Here is a 7,495-nt window from a genome sequence, read left to right as displayed (position 1 = left end):
ATCACTTTTGCATTACAGAATCACAGAATGACCAAGGTTGGAAGAGACCTCAAGGATCATGAAGCTCCAACGCCCCTGCCTGTCAGGGCCACCAAACTTCCATGTTTACTAGATCAGGATTATGTGTGTCAAAAATCTGCAACAACAACAACAAATAGAAGTATTCTGTACCGATTCTGATGTTCCACCTTACTTGAGAACCCACTGTCAACAATGTACTTGAACATCACTGCAAAGTCAAATAAAAGCACAACAGTGGAACCAGAAGCACTGCACATATCAAACCTGGTGTGTGGTCAACAGCATTTCTTCAGACAGGCACTAGAAGTAGCAGGCAGTGGGAGGTGGGCAGAAAAACATCCCAGACTGTGCTATCAGATCAGCTCCTGTCTCTGATAATTACCTCTACATGGAAATGTCTGCCAAATCCTTCCCAGTGGACATATGGGCTCTGCAGGTAGGAACTGGTTGAAAGTGCTGACGTCAGTGGGGGAAGCATGACTGAACCCAGCTCCCACAAAATTAAACGCTACCTGAAGGCTGCTTCTTTTTCAGCCTGGTCCAGCTCCCTCCACAGCTTCCTGAGAAATCCTCACGCTTTTTCTTCCAAATAGGAAGAGCCTTTACAGTTAATTAGAAGATAACACCAGTCAGCTTCTGCTAATTATTTGTATTTTTGCTTAACGCTTATAAATCGACTTGTTCAGGTATTATTACAAGCTAATATTTGCTTGTAAGATGCATTAGTCATTACAATTAGGAAGTAGAAATAGATTAGTCATGCGCAAACAATCTCATAAATGAAGTCTTTATACCCCCCTTGGGGATGGAAAGGAAGGGAATTTGAGCCCTTTATGATTACCAAGGGAAACCTGAGTTGTCTCTCCTATTCACATCTTTGTTTCAGGACTTTTTGTGGGGTGAGTAGACTGGATGCAGGCTTCCTTCAAAGTCCAGTAATGCTGCCGGAAGCTGTGATGGGGATTTAATGAAAGCCCCCAGGTGACACCTTTTACCAGTATTGCTACTCAGTGTTTCTGAAATAAATATCTTTCCTTTCAGGAGCTTCCAGAAGTACCTCCAGAGGCAATGAACTGACTGGAAGCATTGGTCCCCACATCTATGTACATGCAGCACAGGAGTGAGTCTGTAGAAGCTGTTGCTTTTTGCTCCATTCTGCACTGGCTTTTTGTTACACCACTGCTTCCCATTCTTTTCTGATTCAATTAGGTGCTCCCAAGAGCTCTCCTGCTTCTGTGTATGCAACATCCCCTAAAAAGTCATTTAAAAATAAGATTAAGTCAATGCATAAGGCCATTTATAAATTAAAAAGCGGAGTCATTCCACTCAAGTAAATTTAACAGCAGCATTAATATAATACTTTGTTTGCTGCTCACATCACTCTCCTGCATGCAGCACAGGTCACTGAGCTCTCCTGACAGTGAAACTTGGCAATCCTCTCCCACCCATGATTTTGCTCTTTGCTATCCTTCATTTGCTTTAATATTTGCAATAGAAAATTTAAAAAAAAAATAATGAAAACAACAAACCACCAAAAACCAACAAGCAACTCACAGCTCCTTCCTCAAGGAAATGTTTTGTAAAGAATTTGCCAAGCTTCCCAAAAAGGTATTGGGAGCAGAGAGAAAAGGAATGTGTGTTGCTGTGTTGAGGGTGATTACAGAAATAGGTCACATCTTGTATCTGAAAGAAATGGATCACCAGAATCCAGCCCCACCCCCAACGCATCCTGGTCTCCCTCTCGCCACCCCCATACGCAGTGCTTGAAGCATTCCAACATCCTTGCCAAATTCCCTCACAAATACTTTAATTCTTTACGTGCATGTCTCATTCCATCTGTTCCACATGCTCTTTATGCCATTTACATTCATTGGCAGAGGCTGTGAGATGACACCACACATTAAAAATTTGCTGTGTTTTCAAGCAGCTTGGGTAGACCAAGAGGGAAATGCAGAGCAGCCTGAGGTGTGCAGTTTCTCCTGGAGCCCTGGGTGAACACAGCCCCCGGGCAAAGTGCAGTGAGCGTCACCAGCAGGTTTTCACATCAGAGGGGCTGTACCTGCCAAATGTGCTCTATTCTTCCTTTACACTCAGGAAGGGAAAAAAAACAGGCTGTCCTCTGCAGGATTTATGGGGTGACTGTGGGTATGGAGGACTCGGTGCCCAAACAAGCAACAGAGAAAGGCAAACGCCACGTGAGGGAGGAATAAAGGAAAGCAGTGCTCAGTAGGAAAGGCAGCACTGAGCCATGTGTATTACTTGTGAAGCTAACGCTGTTGGTCTGATCCCTCACCACAGGAGCACACCACAAAAAGGGGCCCACAGTCCTCAGTCTTTGCCTTTGGGAAATACACAGTGGGTCCCGGGCTTTGGAGTTATGGCCAGTGCAGCTTCCAGCAGCTGTAACCTGTCACTGAAATGGGGGCCGTTGCAGATGGCTGTCGGACACATTTAGGAGCAATTTCCAGGATAAGAATAGTAAAAATAATAATAATAATCTCTTCAGGTTATAACACAGGGACATTTGCAGAACCTAAACCCAGTCCTCAGCCTGTAACATTTCCATTCTGTTCTAAGTGCTAGACCCAAATTTTTTCTCTCACCTTAATAAGAGCAGCTCAGACAAAGACAAAAGGAATTCAGCTAAGAGGAACCAGGAAGGCTGGAGCTCAGGCATGTGCTGCCCCATGGAACTGAGCTGCATGGCATCATCACCCCACACACCTGAACACTGCTGCATCCCAGTGCACACAGCTGCCCCTGCAGCAGGCTGGGCTGCAGGAAATGAGTGTAACAAGCACCCATTTCTCAGACCATTCTGTAATCCAATTACTTTATCACTATTACCGAGACAGTGTGAAAATACATGTTATATTTCATCTCAGGTCAGTCAAAAGTTCTAACCTTCCCTTTTCCCCAGGTGAGGCATTGCAGCTTTCTCACCTGGCAGGACAGATTTCTGAGTCTCTCCCCATTTTTTCACATTCCTTTCTTCATCTAATTTTTCCCATTTAGCTTATGCGCTTTACCCAGCACCTTGTTATCTCCCACCCCATCTCTCTCTTTCTTCCCCATCTGTTTTTACTGCATTGGCTTTAATGTTTTCCCTCTCCCATTTGTTGCCAAGCTATAGTTCTCAGCTGCTGTGAAAACATTTGATTCATACAGTTCATTGTTTCTTCTGCAAAGGAATCATCATCTAAAATAACCTGCATATGCTGGAGTAAATGCAGTAAAGACTGACATTCCATGCTCGCTCTCACAGTTTGAAGCCTCGTAGGCTAATGAGAAATCAGAAAGATAAATGAGTGTCACTGTCTGGAATGGGAAAGGAGCTCAAGATACTCTTCTCAGCATGGCGTTGGATTTTTGGTGCAACTATTTTCCTGCTGAGGAAGTATAAGTGCTACGCTGTGCCAAGTCAGCACAGAATAGCATGGCTTGGATTCAGGACCACCTCACACCTTTCTGTTAATTAGCAAAGAAGAATCAAGAGCATGAGGGGCGCTGGCATCACAGCTAGTTGGTCTCAACTAAACCTGAGAGCTATCAGAGTAGCTCATCTGACTGAAAATAACCAAGGGATATATTTACCATGAACCTGGGCTGTTGTAAGGCTCCATTCTAAGAGGAGATGCTTCTTACAGGAGGGTACCCACAGCCACATGCACATTCACAACATGCTCTCATGGAGCACGGCAGTCACTAAGGACAACACGCTGCTTAATGGGCTCCCAGCCCTGCAGTGGTAACACAGAGGAGAACCATGGGTATGAAGTTCTCCCTTCAGCAAGGCTGTGAACCTCAGACACTGAATGAAGGCCTTTGTGGCCACCCTTGCTTTTGAACATTCTTCTCAAGTTTAAGGAATCTAAGGTTTTTCCTCAAGAGAATAATTTCTTAAGATGTTGGGGTAACGTCCCCTTTTAACCCAGCAACAAGGAAGTGGGAGACATCTGCCTGAAGAGATTCAAACCCACATCTCCTATGAAAATGACCCAGCCGCTAAATTACAGGGTGTTCCAGGTGAAGTGGTTCCCCACCCATCCTTTGATGACAGTCCAGCATGCAGTGCAGTGAAAGACACATTGAGCAGAAGAGAAGGAACATTATTAAAACCACAATTGAGGCACTTAGTTCACCTTGTTTTACCACTTACTGCAGTTCCTAATGACACCGTGGTCAGCCCTTTGGAAAAGAATACCGTTTGAACCACAGAATCCCTACTCAGTCCTTCAGTGAATTTCATCATTTTATGTATTCAATTCACCTACAAGTTAATTTCCCTTTTAACTTTGTCAGTGCACCTTCTAGATTTTCTTCCCTTTTTTAGGTGCCAATTCTCTTTGCTGCATTATCTCTACATGAGAACATTTCATCTTCTGCAAGTGCTGTTTGTGTAACAGTGGAGAAAAAGTAATCGCATCATAAGTTCATGGGGGTGTTCAAGGCCAGTTTGGATGGTGACCTGGGCAGACTGGTCTAGTATTTGATATGGGGGTTGGCAGCCCTGCCTGCAGCAGGGGGTTGGAGCTTGATGATTCTTGAGGTCATTTTCAGCCCATGCCATTCAGTGTACTCTCAGAAGGAAGAAAACTGGGAGGATAAGACACAATAAATGACTGAACTCAGAAAAACCATCCAGATAAGTCAGTCCTACTAGAGCCACCCCACTAGATTTAAGCTGTTCTACATTACAAGAGATTCATTCATTTTACATTTTGCCTACTTTCAGGTAGATCTGAAATTTCACTTCTTCACATCATTAAGTATCACAGAACCACAGCATATAGGGTATGTGTGTATCATTCCATGCTTTTTTATATTATTTTGTGACCATATATTTGGGGGTGAGAACTGCAAGAGATTGAAAATATGAGCAGTACCTCATGTTCTCTGGCGAAGTTGCCAAGCATGTGTATGGACAAACAGAAAAATAAGCAGGGAAAGTTCCTAACACAAGTGTGTCTGCAAAATCACAGTCAATAAAGAACACACTGCTGTGTAATAAAGACAGCACTGTGCACTGCCTTCATTGCAAACGTGGCCATATGGAAACAAAGTGTGTGCTTTTGTTCAAGCGTCCAAAGCCTTTTAAAGGAGAAAGAAAACCATCCTTTAAAAGCTGCGCTCTCAAAATAATTCTGAGGAAAAAGTAACTGTGGAATAAAATCACCACCCAAACAGCTTACGGGCTCATTAGCACTTCTGTTTCACAAGTCAAATGCCACAAGCAAAGACATGGGAAACAACAAGAGCCGTTATCTCCATCAGTTTAGGGGAGAATCCAGTGTCTGCTCTGGTTTAGAAGCCTCCTAAGTATAGGGGAAGTTGGTGATATGCACAGCACACAGAGTAGAAACAGCAGTGCTTGGTTACTGCAGGGGGGAGAAGCTACAGCAGGGGGAAAGAATGGTGGGTGTTCTCAGGAAGCACCCGGTGTACGGTGGATTGAATAAAATAATTCAGGGTAGCAATCCCAGTGGGATTCAGGCCAAAAGGGTGAAAGGAAAGGAGCAGGAGGGTGGCTGCACACCCCAGTCGTGATTCAGGAAGTCCTGGAATCTTTCCTGACCCTCGAGGTCGGAATTTCTGACTGCTTCAACTCAGAATGGGAAACTGTATCCTGACTGCCTGCTTCTTTTTATAGAGTAAACTTTATTGCCAACTTCCTTTGGAGCACAAGATTATTCCTTACAGTCCTTGAGCAGCAAGCCAGTCATAGGACACAAGTGCAAGTTCTCTGTTCCCCAAACACAACACAGGCTTTATCCAAAACGAAAACAATAGAACCAAAGCTTGTCTTTATTACCCATCTCAGTAAACACAGTGTGCACTGATGGGTTTTAAAAGCAGCTGGCTAATCTTTCTCCTCCTCCTTCTTCCCCTTTAAACTTGGCCAACATGAAAGGATAGCGATATGGTCCAAGAAATGCTTGCCAGGATTAGAGGCTAAATGGGAGATTTCTGTGTAATGCAGTAACAGGCTGCGGATAGGAAACGTGCACAGCAGAGACACTGATCCCAGAGATCTCCACTGATCTCACTGCAGAGGAGATGGGATGACCCAAGGAACTTGGCAACTGAAAGCTGACCAAGGGCACTGGAACCAATGACTTTGCTAACAACAGACTATATCCTCTGTGATGTGTTCTAGCTTTTGTGTCAATTATGCCTTCAAAAAGGTGAAGCACAGAACACTTGTTTCCCCTTTTCTATCATTTTATAAATGAAAAGGGTAATTTGATTCCTTCCACATTTTCACTGAACAGAGGAAACCAACAATACATCAGTACAACAACATGTAACATAACAACATGACAACGTAACATCAGTTATGTAAGCAAAAGAATACCCACAAACTTCCCTAAGGCTGACCCAGCCCCTCTTCGAAAGAGCTACACTTCCTATACTGAATCAACCTTGATCATTCAATCCCATTGCACCTTACATACAATCTTTTGGAGCAAATGAATGATGCCAGAAGAAGTTATGCTAATTAATTTTTCCTTTTCCTCCTTATTGAGGCTCCTCTTTAAGCCAATGAGAGGGGCAAGGTCAGTGCATAGGTTCCAGCTGTTGGCACCCAGTCTGGGCTTGAACAAGGCAGAGCTATTAAGTGGCTTGCCCAGGGTTATGAAAAATTGACAGAGAAACAAACAAACAAAAACTGTAGAGCCAAGACAAGCACTTGCACAGAAAGGCCTCATCCAGAAAACATAAAAACAGCATCTCTTCAAGGAACAGAATTCCACATGAAGGTGTATGTGATACTGCATTTCAAACTGTCTGTTCTGTGAGGAGGTGAACTTCAGGCAGTAAGCGAGTCATTTCAGTATTAAGCCAGCACTGACACACTACACCTGTACTCCTATTCTTCTTGTGTAATAGAAATTGTATGGGTTTGTTATGCCTGTTTTCCAGAAAGATGTTTATTCTCCTTAATCCCACCAGTGTTACTGCCATAGGAAACTGCCTGTCTGTTTGAAATTAGGTAAAAGAATCTTCTGCTGCATCAAGAAAACCAAAGTGAAGTTATTAATGTGGATTATTTTCTTTATCACTAAGATCACTACATCTAGTAAAAGCACCTGCAAAGATCCATGTTCACGTGCACGGCCTCATTGCACCCAAAGGAGGCTGAAGGTTCTCTGAGCTGACTTCTGTCCCTGCAAGAGGAGAAATAACGTTTCATGTACCATTCCCCAGAATGCCCGATTTTTCCAAGGCCTGCTGCTTTTCAGGACTGCTGGGTGCTCAGCACCCAATAGTTTTCCAATTTTCACCCTACATCTTTACTTACTCACTACATTTTTCACAGAAATATGAACTGGGTGCTTTGTCTGCCCAGTACCTTTCCTCAAATACCATGCTTTAGGGAGGAAACAGATTCAGATACGGCTGAATAAATAATTCTGCTTCTGGTTACTATCAAAATACATAAACACCAGGGTCTGTGGTTTTTAATTTCTGT

At 43.5% G+C, this 7,495-nt stretch overlaps 1 long non-coding RNA gene across 1 annotated transcript; it reads right to left on the bottom strand.

Moving 5' to 3' along the window:
• Positions 1-714: 714 nt before the first annotated feature.
• On the bottom strand, positions 715-7,195 carry LOC107321207. Its single transcript, XR_001558494.1, has 2 exons — positions 7,113-7,195; positions 715-1,272 (listed from the first exon to the last, which is right to left on the bottom strand). It is a non-coding gene; the product is annotated as an uncharacterized LOC107321207 (long non-coding RNA).
• Between the last annotated feature and the right edge of the window lie 300 nt (positions 7,196-7,495).

This window comes from Coturnix japonica, chromosome 15, assembly GCF_001577835.2.
Source record: "Coturnix japonica isolate 7356 chromosome 15, Coturnix japonica 2.1, whole genome shotgun sequence".
Taxonomy (NCBI): Eukaryota; Metazoa; Chordata; class Aves; order Galliformes; family Phasianidae; genus Coturnix; species Coturnix japonica.
This window is presented reverse-complemented; position numbering and strand designations above follow the sequence as displayed.